General features: G+C 38.5%; 1 long non-coding RNA gene across 1 annotated transcript; it reads right to left on the reverse strand.

Annotated features, from left to right (window-relative positions):
- Window positions 1–5,642: 5,642 nt before the first annotated feature.
- LOC143123764 (uncharacterized) lies at window positions 5,643–9,124 on the reverse strand. The gene is made up of 5 exons (XR_012986892.1): window positions 8,749–9,124; window positions 8,520–8,619; window positions 8,132–8,192; window positions 7,899–8,012; window positions 5,643–5,800 (listed from the first exon to the last, which is right to left on the reverse strand). It is a non-coding gene; the product is annotated as an uncharacterized LOC143123764 (long non-coding RNA).
- Window positions 9,125–14,426: the final 5,302 nt, after the last annotated feature.

Genomic DNA, 14,426 nt, shown 5'->3' on the forward strand with positions numbered 1-14,426 from the left:
AAGACTGTTTCCTACAAATTTTTCAGTTTTCAGGTCAATGTGCATGGTTGTTGATCAAGGAAGAGTTATCTACTTGCTTTGGGATCAAAATGCTTATCAACCATAGAAAGCATTATCTTGAGTTTCTTCTCCCAAAGGACTGGCTAGAGAACAATTACTACGCCATTGACAACCATTGCATGCAGAGCCTACCCTGGAATTCCAGGGTTCTTGCGAGAGCACAATTTGAATTTGCTCAGCGAGTTACTCTGGCAATTAGTAATGATGCTCATTACCCATGTCCTTGGAGCCGAGCAGCACCATTGACATTGGTATATCTGATATAGGCAGGCCGGAGGCGAGGCGATTCGAAGTCCGGAATCAGTCAGTAAACATTGGTCGTAGTGTTATCCAATTGCGTGCAGTGATATTTTCAAATGCATGCTTGGTACCGCCACTCGAGTTGGGCCATTTTCATTACTCATAGCCAGTCTGGATTTCCAGGCTATGCAGAGCCTTCAAACAAGCACCCAAGTTCCTTATTCAAATCATAAATTATTCTGTACTTGGACCTCAAAGACCAATTGGGAGCACTAGCCTATCAGAGATTTATGGATAATCAGCAGTCTGTTTACCTGCTAGCCTATCAGCTTCATGCATGTACAGTATAGTGCAAGGTAAATGTATAATGAGAACTTCACAGCGTCATCTTAAATCACCTCGTTTCTAGATTGACCAGAACCTACCAGATGGACATAGACTAGGCCTACAATACCCATATCACTACAGTAAACTCATGTTGGCTGTGATTTTTCACACTGTTCATTGCAACTTCCTCTAAACCAGGGATTTCCAAACTGTGGGAATAAGTTTGGGAATCCCTGGTTTACTTATACTTATAAACCAGGGATTTCTAAACTGTGGTACGTGTACCACCGGTGGTACGCAAGCTTCCACTAGGGGTACGCAAGATGAAAAGGGCAATGGGCAAAATCTTAAGCCTATGTTCACTTTGTTTTTGTGTTTCATAATGTTCTCCACACTGTTTTTTTAGTGTGAGAGCTCAGACCAGTTGCACATTTTGATTTTGTTATGTAGGGTGGCTAATTAAACATGATGCCTGGAATGCGCCAATAGAATGTGTTTTTTTATGTGTCTGATGGTGGGGGCACGCTAGCAGAGTCAGGTTGTAGGTGGTGGTATGCGGAAAAAAAGTTTGGGAACCGGTGCTCTAAACCAGTGGATCTCAACCTTTTTTCAGTGATGTGCCCCCTGTGAAATATTCTTTCAGCCAAGTACCCCCTAACCAGCACAAAGCATTTTTAGTTGAGAAAAAAAGACTTAAAACAGAGCACTGTGCCATCAGTGTCTAATTTATTATACTTTGGAACTGATAAACACATACAAAATTCAAACATTTGGATAAAAACTATTTTGAACATTTTAAATTTTTATAATCAATGACTAAATGTATTGCAAATTATTGTATATTTTGCAAATGATATGTATATTTTAAAATCTGACATACCCCCTGGAGTGCCTTCACGTACCCCCATTTGAGAACCACTGCTCTAAACCATTAGGTGTAAAAACCAGGGATGGGCAAAAATACATCAAATACCCTAATTTTGAGTGTCAAAATAAACTACAAAATACAGTAGCCATGCCATGTATCAAAATAAAATACTGTATTTTTGTTTTTTGAAAATACTAAAAAATGCCCTTTAAAGCAGTGTTTCTCAAAGTGTGGTCTGGGGACCACTGGTGGTCCGTGAGCAGATGTGGTCAAATATGATATAGATGAGGTGTTTGCAATATTGAACCAACTTGTATGTAAATCCAAATAGTTCTGCTACACTGCCTATGTAAGCGGCGCAAGTTTACACTTCAAAATTGGATTAGCTAGGCCTACTAGAAAACTGTCAAAACAGGCTTAGTTAAAATAATATGCATCCTCTGACACACTAGCAAGGTGCAAAGACAATAAGCAAAGTATGAAGTAGGTCTGTTGTTTTTTTTGTGGTCTGTGAGGTTTTTTTTTTTTTATTGGTTAATTGGTCCTTGGTCTGAAAAGAAACTGCTTTGCAAACCTTCCATATCTGTCTATTTAATCTATTCCTTCATCACTGACTGTTTTAAGTAGACAGTGTTTGAGAGCAAAAAGGTCACAACTGAACTTCTCAAGTGATACAAAGTGGAGACAAGTCTCTTATCTATTGTCAATGCATGCTCAGATTGCTTGATATTGTACTGTGTAACACTGTTCATCAGGATCATTACCCTTTTAGTTGGTTTTTAACTAGTTGGGTTCCATGTAAGTGCTAAATTGTGATATTGACGCCAAGGGGCATACATGTGATTTTTCATCGTTCATATATTGCTTTAGGTCAGTGGTTCTCAAATGGGGGTACGCGTACCCCTAGGGGTAGGCCTACGTGAAGGCACTCCAGGGGGTACGTGAGATTTTAACCCTTAGAACCCGATTGACGCAAAGTGCGTCAAAAAACACACCCTTTCTTCCCTGTTACATTGCGCAACTGTTCATCACAGCGAGATGAAACCTCTATTGCGTGACAGAGCAGAAGTGGGGCTTTCCAACAAGACCACGCACTTGTCTGTACATTAAAGTATGAAAATAAAAACATGAAATTAAATCAAATTGCACCATATTCTCTGCGTTCACCTGCGCACCCATTACTCTCGCCATAGATATGGCAAGCATATCAGATGAAAGAGGAGACACAGGGCTATCCATTGATAGCAAGTATGTTGAAAACAGACGAAATGACTGCAAAATAATAACGTCATGTACAAAAACCAATGCTGCACACCCATTACTCTCGTTTGAATTACTCGTGGACCTGTGATCGGATAGATATGCCACGCATGTCAGATGAGAGGAGACACAGAGCTATCATTTGATACCAAGTACATCCTTCTGGGTTATAAAACAGACGAAGTGACGGCAAAATAATAACTTCATATAGCTCGACTTACCTCACGTTTTTGTCTGTTTTTGTAGCAAAGCATGTTTATAATCCAACCCTATTGTGTGTTTCTATGGCAAAGAATGTTAATAATCCGGTTTTGAGATCCTACCAAATTCCTGCATGGCATCCAATTCAAGGCTCACATTGCATACCAATTTGTTCGGCAACGAAACACCTTTTTTGCCTTTACTTTGTTCATGGCAATGCAGTAAAAAGTTGTAGAGAATCATGAGTGCAGACAACATAGGCACACACACGTAAACTCGGGTCAAGTCAGGTCAGATCAGTTCCTGTCACAGATATGGAGCGCAGAAAGGTCATTTTTAATCGCTAAATAAAAAAATGGCATCTATTTCTGTAAGGCGCACACCACATGTCTGTAAATTGCTCAGCCCCAGAGAATCCCTCCACTATGGCAATGATATTGCCAGATTCAGGACAGTCTGCCCTACACACACATGAAATGCATGTAGAGCTATGAGCTTGCTGTGGTGAGATACAGCGGGGAAAATAAGTATTGAACACGTCAACATTTTTTTCAGTAAGTATACTTCCAGTGAGGCTATTCGCATGAAATTTTCACCAGACATTAGTATTAACTTAGGTAATCCACACATATATAAAAATCCAAACATTAATGTCTAAAAGTAGAGTTATGAGTAAAAAAGTGGAATGGCACAGGAAAAAAAAATTTTGAACACACTAAGAAGAAGCAGTACACAAAGGCAAGGAATGGCAAGAAACAAACTGGAATCTATAAGTATTTAGCGAAATTATCCCTCCTATCTGTGCAAATTGATATAAACTGGGTTAGTACATACTGGTGGGCTATAAAAAGGTTTTTTGTTACCAAGGTGTCACACAAGAAACATTTCATGATGGGCAAAAGCAAAGAGCTCTCCCAAGACCTTTGCAACCTTATTGTTGCAAAACATATCAATGGAACTGGTTACAGATGCACTTCAAAACTTCTGAATCATCCAGCAAGCAGTATTGGAGCCATTATTTGCAAGTGGAAGGAACATCACTACATCATCAACTGGCCATGCACAGGATCTCCTTGCATGATTTCTGACCAGGAAGTCAGAAGGATAGTCAGAAGAGTAGCCCAAGAGCCAAGGACCACTCTGAGAAAGCTCCAGAAAGACTTGGAGGCAGCAGGTACAATTTTTACAGAGAAAATCATAGGTAATGCACTCCACCACCATGGCCTCTACGCACGCTCATCCCGCATGACTCTTTTGCTGAAGAAAAACATGTCAAACCTTGTTGAAAGTTTGCTACACAACATTTGGACAATCCTATGCAATACTGAGAGAATGTATTCTGGTCTGGTGAGAGCAAAACTGAACTTTTCGGATGTCATATTACACACCATATTTGGAGGAGAAATGGCACTGGCATCATGGTGTGGCTGTTTTTCATCTCATGGTACTGGCAGACTTCATACAGTTGAAGGAATGATGAATGGAGTCATTTTGTTCCAGGAGAAACTTTACATCCACCAGGATGATGAGGATGAGACTAGGGATGTAACGGTATGAAAATTTAACCTCACGGTTATAGTGACCAAAATTATCACGGTTTTCGGTATTATCATGGTATTTCTAAAAGTGTGTTCAATATGTTCAGAAAGCACTGATAGGCCTACACAAGCTGAAATAGTTTCAAAAAGTGTCCTGTTCACTTTTTTCTTCATGTTTAATTGACTATGTGCTTATAGCTTAACTTACCCTACCATAACTTGGAGTTTGCTATTTCTGTTATTTGGATGCAATGAGTGAGACCGAAGTAAGCGTTCAAAATAAAACTTTAGGCTACTGTATTCTCCTGATAACGTGAGTGGAATGGATTTAATGTGGACACGAACATAAAAAGACGCAGATCGGCTACATGATACAGTGCAGTGATACCGCCTTTTAAAATCAGGTGTAGCCTAATCCGAATCGTAGTTAAAACCATCAATTAGACAACAGAATCAGTAGGGTACCAGTTTTGTTTCATTGTACCAGGCCTACTGTATGTCAAAAGCAGGCTCGGATGAAGCTGGGAAGGATTAAACACACGGTTTCCACACCGCGGTAATCAATCGTGATAATCATGATATTTGAAATGAAAACGGTAATTATTATCGTCAACATTTTTATCGCGGTTTACCATTATACCGGTTATCGTTACATCCCTAGATGAGACATGGCTTGACCTTCCAGCAGGACAATGATCCAAACCATCCCTGCTGGCATTTCAACATTGATTCAACGGTGAATAAACGTTATATACCAAGGGTGAATCAACGTTGAATTATGAGTTGGATTTGCAAATCGAATCAACGTTGATATCGCAACATTGTTTCAACATCCGCCGTTTCAACATAGGTGAACACATGTTGAAAGCCTCAACAGTGAATCACTGTTGAATATGATATATTGCAACATTGAAACAACGCAGTAAAATCCAACATGGTTAAAGCCTCAACTACAAATTACCGTTGAATAAATGTTGATATTGCAACATTGCTTCAACATTTTACCTTTATTAGCCTATGCAACTTGCAGTAGGCCTATCACACACAGATATGATAAACACCTCCATCAAGAACCAGTCAACTTATATGTTTTTTTTTACATTATTTTATTTTGTTTTATGTTTTACAACATAAATGATCGATCCAAACTCAGGTGTATGTGGTGCATGTATACCGATGGCATCATTCATCAACAGCAGGGAGTGTCTTCCGAAAGCCACCACCACCCACCCTCTCCAGTGCATAATTCAAATATCTTCCCATGGTGTCCATTATTCGGGTCAGGGTGGTTCGCTGAAGACAGCATCTAAAGAGGAAACAACAAACCATTATTGTCAAAAACTGGTGAAAAAGCCTGTGGACATTCTCTGGGATTTGAATCAGGGATATTCCGATCACTGAACTTCCAAATAACGTCCATCAGTCACACTGTGTGAAGTAAGCGGCGCCAGAGAATGTCTAATAAGGGCTCTGGCAGCACCCTAATTAGCAAGTTCATAGCTAGCTAATGTTACGCGGTTTCTAAACTAAAACATTTTTTGTCACATACAGCAAACATCACCTCATCATCCGCTAGTTGCCTGTCCCCTCAATACCATGTAAAAAAAAACGTGGTCTCTGTGGACAGCCCAGGCTCCAAAAACGGCCTGGTCTAGTCTGGACCATGAAACATAACAAATTGTTCTAGCCAGGGGAGAGAGGGGCGAGCTAGCTCTCGGTTTTGTTTGAACATCAACAGAAGTGACGTTACCCAACATCTCTTGGAGCACCTGCAATGCAAACTACTCAGCTTGTGTGACAAATAAAAGCAAACCTACACTGGCAGCCTCGAAGTCAGGTGCAATAGTTAGAAGTAAAGCAGATGCGTATACACAACCATTATAAAGTTTGGGGTACACTTAGAAATGTCCGGTGCATTTCTTTTATTAAAGAGGACCTTTTTTAAAGGCCGTGTTGCAGGGTTCATTTTCCAACGAATTTGCACAATTTGCTTATTGGTAATAAACATTTAAACTGTTATCCATTGTATTTGATGTTGTTGGGTATCACAAAACGGAATATAATACGAAAAAGCAGGTACTATTTCACAGCGGTTTGAAGTGATTCTCCTTTCCCCCACAATGCATTGCATTACGTCACCTTGGGGAGGCTACAGACCAAAGCCCACCTTGAGACCCTTGAGAGTAAGGAAAGAGGAGTAAAGAGACGAGTAAGGGAGTGTTCAGCAGTAAATAGCGCAGATTATTGATAAATAGATATAGATAGCCTAGATAGATATATAGACGGGTAGATAGATAGCTAGATAGATCATGTCATCTGCTGGTCGCGGGGTGAGCTCGACCAGCGGCCAAAACGCACTCGCTTCCCCAGTTACAGCAGCTCTCCACCGCAGTTTCCATCGGGACGGCACAGCCCACACAAGCACCTGCCAAACTGCGACTTGCCCTTATTATCCCCCTCTTTGGTAAGCCATACCCTGAAGATGTCAATGACAATCAATAATGAGGAGTAGTTATCGAAAATATTCATGCTGAAGACGCGACCAGCCTAATCGGCGGCGGTTTGCAACAACAGGGGTGGCTCACAGGTGGGACTGGAAAGTTAGCCCATAGCACTAGCTAGCTATCATGATGCTTTATATTCTGATCTTCTGACTAAGTTTACCCAGTAGCCTACTTATCTGAACTAACGACATGATCACCATCACTAGATATAAAGAAAATGTTGACTTCTACTCAGTGCTGTTCACTGACAGTAACAAAAAAAGGGTCATAACAATATATAAGCATAATGCATTGAACTGAATAGGCGCATTATGTAGCCTCATAACGAGACCTCTCAAATTCAGAAAATTGCTTAATTAAACTAGAAGACATTGTTATCTTTGTTAGACCATAGGGTAGTTGTCATATAAATGCTGTAACAAAATTTGAACGTGTAACCGCGACCGTTTCCCATAGGAATGAATGTAAAACATACCCTCCAAAACGAGACCTCCCCAAATTCAGAAAAAAAATACTTAATTGATATCAGGCAACGTTATTACCATTGGTCGATCATAGGGTAGCTGTGATATAAATGCTGTGATGAAATTTGAAGTGTAAATATACAAACTTTATGTTGAAAGTGTAACCGCTATGTCCATTGGAATGCATTGAAATGACTGAAGCGCAGATCATGTAGCCCCCAACGTGACGTCATCACCGAATTGCGTAAAAAACCCCCGCTAATGCTAAAAACAACAAAAACTGGCATTTAACACCATTTGGAGACATTTTTAAAAATGATATACATATATCGAGTGCTTTATGTACCCATTAATCAACAGTGGTGGTTAACCTGCAACACGGGCTTTAAAGTGACCCAACACGTCTAAGCAGCAGTATGTCTGTGTGATATCATACCTAATTGCAACATTGCCTGCAGCAGCTCTTGCCTTCTTGCTTACACCACCTTTCCTCCCCCATCTGACTTGCAATAGCAGCTTCTGGCTCCAGGCTGGGACTGCTGGATAGCACCTAAAAAATAAAACAGCAATTGCCATACATTTTGTTATTGTTGATAAAGGTCAAAATCATAGCATCAAAAAAATAAGTAAGGTAAGTCAATCAGGTGTACCAACAAAAATTATAATTACCTTCTGAAGGCACCCTTGCCACCATCGCCGTCTATGTTAAGTCAGTTTACTTGTGAGGGCTCTGCCAGTAAAATATGAGTAAAAGATAAGATTAAACAAAATGATGCATCCTGTACAAAAAATGTAATTGCTGTACAATTACAGAAATATTGATTATGATCAGTTTGGCAGATATTCACAACACTACTAACATTACCACCAACACAATGGTAAAGTGGCTAAATTGCAAAATTCAAGACTATTTTAAGTAGCTGCAATAATCCTGATTAGTTTCTGTATTAATGCATTACATAGCACATATGTCAAGCAAATTAGAGCATGCACAATAACATAACCCATAGCCCTATCCATGGAACAAAAAAAATGCATTCAAAACACAAACACTTACACCACGTTGAAGGCAGCAGCTATGGCTATCAGACATCATCAAGTAGCAGGTAGTGCCATCCAGACGGACTGACATTGCCCTGGATAGTTGATGGAGCCCACTACACAGTCATAACAACAGACAGACACATGAAAAGAGGGGATAAACTAAACACAGTTACAGACACAAATACATGCTTACACATTATAATGCTATATGCAATTCTACGTGTGTTTGTGTGTGTGTCTACCTGGTGAGTGAACTCTCTTGCGGGCTTGGAACTTCTTCTTTAGTATGGAAGTGGCACACATTTGGAATATTCCAGAATGCACTCAGAGTTCTCAGGGCAGCAGTCCTCACAACACACCGACTGCAAACAGAGGGAACACATGGAGACTAAGATCAATAAGTTCCAAAACACACAGAACATGAAAAGACCATCACTGAACCACTACTTCACTCACATGCATCTTAAATAAACACATGCCTCAGTGCAAGTCAGGTACATCAAACAAGGGCCAAATAAGGGCTAAGAAATGAAAAACATGTAGCCTAACACTACCCTTCACAAAATAAAGATCCCTTTACTTGTTGGCATGCCCACCCATCATACTTGCCCCCATTCACATCTATTATATGACAGGTCTGTTAATGAACATGGCTATACTAAACTGCAGTTCCTTAGTTCCTTAAATCAGTGGGTATAGATATGGTTATGGTTATGGATTTAGCAGACGCCTTTGTCCAAAGCGACATATAAATACAAAACAACATAATAATATTTAAAAATGAACAGGGAACAGATTAAAATCTAGGTCAAATATAGTAAGGAGAATAGTTGTAGTACACAATAATATCAATTCAATCAATAGCCTAATAAAAAAGCAATGTAAGAAAGGGGAAAGGCAATAATAAAACAATAATGTCAATTCAATCAATAATATAAAAACAATAACATGCTAAGACTACATTAAGGAGAATATCAATAATAAACAATAATGTCAAATTAATTAACAGCCCAATTAAAATAAAACAACATTATATAAACCATAACACATAAGCGCTTAAACAACTAAGTATATGTTGAATAGGAATGTCTTTAGACCCCTCTTAAACGACCCAAAACTACCACAGGAACGGAGACCACTGGGCAGTTCATTCCACCAACATGGAACCACTGAAGAAAAGAGTCTGGAATTAGACCCAGTTTTTATGACTGGTCGACACAACATACGCTCACCAGAAGACCGCAGTGGGCGGTTGGGGATGTAAGGCTTGATTATTGAATTAAAATAACTAGGAGCAGATCTAGTTAGTGTCCTATAGGCCAAAGTGAGAGATTTAAATTTAATTCTGGCTACAAGATATAACTTATATATGACTTTATTCATTTGTTTTACAGGTCATCTTTCCAGTTAACACGTTATAGCAACACTACATGTATATTATGCATGTTGAAGTTCGCAAGGTAACCGTTATTACTGCTGCTTAACGTTAACAACCTTCATATGTCTGTAACATTAGCCTGCATGGTAACAGCCGCTTTAATAGTAGCTAAGTTAGCTTTATAACTTACTTGCGCCTGATATTTCATTTAAACTAAAACTCTACATTCATAGCGACATCACAGACAGATACAGTAGAACTAGATATGGTATATGATATAAACTACCATTCCAGATATTCCACACAATAATGAAGTTAGTAGCTGGGAAAGTTAGCTCGCTAGCTAATTGCTAGCTAATTCCTAACATGACTAACAGCTTTGGTTAACATTCCATTATGAAAACAATATATTTCAAATAAATTCCCGTTTTCAATTGGCATACAAAAGTACTGTAATTCTTACCTTGGATATGATAACGGCAGAGTTTCTACAGCTTACACATGCAGTCAGATGCATGACAGAACAGTGACGGTTGAAGTCACTGGTGGGCTGGAGTTCAAAATAGTCAGTCAGGGGTGGGGGATGGGAGTTGCTGTGTGTGCGCATGCGCTTATCAAGAGGCGATAAGCATCCGTTAAAAACAATCGTTGCATTTTAGACTGTTACATTGAAATGGCTACCAAACTAATTAGAAGTGTCAAAACAATAATAACATTAGCCTAGTCTAGTGGGCTGTTATTACTAGCCTACTATTATGATTATTAACATGATTGTTCCCATGAACATTTTCTTTCCTTTTCCTTTTCTTGATATCAAATCAATTTGGTTTAATATCCATGCTGATTTCGTTGATTTCTTATTTTACAACCATTTGTCAACATTTTACAACTATTTAGCATTAAAACAGTGTTTCAACATTGTTTCAACATTGACACAACAACTGACATTATTTTACCTATAATTCAACATTGATTTTCTTGACCTTTTTACAACCATTTAACATTGAACGTTGTTTCAATGTTTGTCTACATACCCTTTTACAACCATTTAGCATTAAACATTGTTTCAACATTGTTTCAACATTGACGCAACAACTGACATTATTTCACTTATATTTCAACGTTGAAGGTCGGTCGTGTGCCGGCTGGGATTCAGCAAAGGAAACTCTCAATTGGTTTCAGAGAAAGGAAATCAAGGCCCTGACTTCAATCCAATTGAACAGTTTTGGAAGTTAACTAAAGATCAGGATTCACAAGAGGGACCCCTGGAATCTTTAATATTAAAGGACTATCTGTTTAAAAGAATGGGCCAGAATCACACCAGAATACTCTGACTGATTAGTTTTCGTCATACAGGAAATGCCTTGAAGCTGTCATTACGAAAAAAGGCTTTTCCACAAAGTATTTAAGAAATTTCAGCAGGCGTGTTCAATACTTTTTTCCTGTGTCATTCCACTTTATTACACATAACTCTACCTATGGACTTTAATGTTTGGATTTTTTTATATGGGTGGATTATCTGAGTTAATAGTAATATCTGGTGAAAATGTCATGCAAATAGCCTCATTGGAAGTATACTTACTGAAAAAAATGTTGACGTGTTCAATACTTATTTTCCCCGCTGTACATGTCAAAATATAAGAATTTTTATAATACGCTTTTTATATTTTAATTCTAATTTTAATTCTAAAAATCAATGCTAGTACTAATACATGGCAGATCTGGATAGCCTAGACTCTGCTGAAAAAACAATATATAATATGTGTGTGTGGCACTTACAATGACCAGAATAAATCCTTATGAATAAAGGTAGTGAAATGCCCTAAAAACAGCTTATGGTTAAAATATACATAGATTTAAAAAGAAATAATCCATGGAAAAATACTTTAAAAACAATTATTTAATAAATATTTCAGGAAAATATAAGTTCATAAAATTAATTTTATATTTCAGTAGGCTATTCAATTTCATTATCCTAAAAACCCAGAGTCCCCCCCATACCAGGATGGTTCGACCCAACCTGTCACATGCCACCCGCCATCACTTGTCAATCACTGTCAAAACTCAAATGATGGAGTCGTGGTTAAAGTTTATGGATGGAGTCATGGTTCCAAAGTTTAATAAATTAGACACTGATGTCAAAGTGCTATGTTTTAAGTCTTTTTTCTCAACTAAAAATGCTTTGCACTGGTTAGGGGGTACTTGGCTGAAAAAATATTTCACAGGGGGTACATCACTGAAAAAAGGTTGAGAACCACTGCTTTAGGTGATAGCCTACATGAAGCAACTTTTTGAGCAATGTTGCAGGGCAACAATACACCCGGTTCCATGTGTTCTGATTGGATTGTTATCAAGCAACTTGAGGTTGGTGTGAGAGGGAGTGTATTGTGTGTGCAACCTGCATGTTACTCATCTTGCACTGGATCATCTAAATCACACCAGTCAGTGGCTACATTCATTGTTTTGCACTTTTAGGATGTCATCACATCACCAAAAGTATTGGTTTTACCAAATATATTTGGCAGTATTTTTAACTACTAAGATACACACCTATAAAGTATTGTCATTATGTTATTAATTGCATAATGTACAGTATTATATTGTTTTTTTTTTCTTTATAAGCCAAGTGGATATATAATAATTCACTGTAAACTGGTAAGTTGTCTGAGTTCCTGTAAAATATTCTGAGGCGAAAAAAAAGTATTTTCATTGTATCATAAATACTTCCCATCCATGTGTAAAACCTCAGTTTATAAATGTACAGTTAAAATACTGAATGTCCTAATCTAGTTTACCTTAACAATATGACTACATGCTCAGCTCAGGAATCCTGTATTTTAATGTGGTTTTCCATGAAGCAGTGAAAAGTCTCCAACTAATTATTTATCGGAAATAGAGCACATTATGGCTCATTGAGCTCATGCATTTACCATGGCATTGTTTGGATAACCGTGTGCAACCCCACAACATTTTGTTTGTGTTGCTTTTATTGCCAGGATCTTGTATTACAGTTTTTTTTTACAACTTACAACACACATTTCCAAAGCTTTGTTGCTTTTTCTTCAAATCTACACACAAATCCAACTATTGCACACATACAATGCTGAGTGTGTATCTACGTATGGGCCTTTACTATGGCAGTGATTGGTGATGTTCAGTGAAGCAATGAGTGTTTGCATGAGTCATCTTCAGCAAATTCCGAAGACCTTTAATGGGGTTTAAGTCAGGACTTTAATGGCAAATTCATCATGATTTCTACTCGGTTCCAGAGGTTTGTTCAGTGGGTACCATGCATGATGGTGCTTTTCAACACACACGGTGCAACAATACTCATAGGACTGGACCTCAACACCTGTGTGTGGTCATAAACCACTTTTGATTGGCTAGGAAGCGTAATGGCGAAGGTCACGTGATCTAATGACCCTATGCCTGATTGATGGGCATGTTGTCAGGGCACCCATGAGGCACATTGCTCCATGAACAGCTGTAAGCCTGTGGGCAGTTTTATGATCTGGGTTGTCTCAATTGGCCAGGTGTAGGCCTTGAATTTCTAGGTTCTTGAATTTCCCGTTGGGGATCAATAAACTATCTATCTGTCTATCTCTATCTAGGCTCAGCAATGTTATGTGGCAATCAAATGAAGTCACGTAACAACCTGACCACGACCAGGTAATCTCATCAATGATTTTTCTTATTTACTTCCCAGATGAGACATGCATGTTCCAGTCAGGTGACAATGTAAAAATTAGTCCAGCCCAAATGATAGAAAAGCAAGAGGAATCGCTTCACACAGTAAATTGGCCACCACAGAGTCGTCCATTGGTAGTCTGTATGGTGTGCATTGTCCTGGAGAAGCCACACAGAGGTTCGACATTCTTGTTGTTTAACATATTTGTGAAAAAATGAATAGCCTACCACTTTGGATGAAAATACATGTTGAGATGTCAGGTTGTTGAAACAATTGTAGGCTATAATCAAAGCTAAAGGGGGTATAAGAGTGCATTACTTTTTTGACCAGGCAGGAGCACATCTAGTTTTAACTTGTTTTATTATTATTATTATTATTATTATTATTATTATTTTCTTTAGTTCGTTTAGTTATTTGTGTAAATAATTGGCCAAAGGTTGCCTTGACCAGTGCCTGATAGATGAGTTCAGATGAGTCGTAGTTAGCTGCCCACTATATAGACTGTTAGTTCGACAGACCCTTTTACAGACTGTGTTCTCTCACCATAACATTATTTTTGTGCAACATGGATCATAGGCCTAGATCTATATGAACATGGATAACGTTCAGGCAATGTCGTGGTTTATCAAAGTCCATTGAATGACGTAAATTCAGAGAAACTAAAGACACAAGAGGCACTACTCGCATACATATTTACCTTTCTCATCCAATGGCTGGAAATAGTCTAGTTGCAACCATGGAGACTTTTTCGTGCCGATTTTACAGTATATATGACAATAGGCATCACAATATAGCACATGAGTGGTACCGTATGATTTTTTAAAGACATGGTGAATTGCATCAGGCTTACAAAA

Source organism: Alosa pseudoharengus, unplaced genomic scaffold (genome assembly GCF_046254945.1).
Source record: "Alosa pseudoharengus isolate Yale_2024_CS ecotype anadromous, Long Island Sound unplaced genomic scaffold, YU_APseudo_1.1 YU_APseudo_1.1_scf_15, whole genome shotgun sequence".
Lineage (NCBI taxonomy): Eukaryota > Metazoa > Chordata > Actinopteri > Clupeiformes > Clupeidae > Alosa > Alosa pseudoharengus.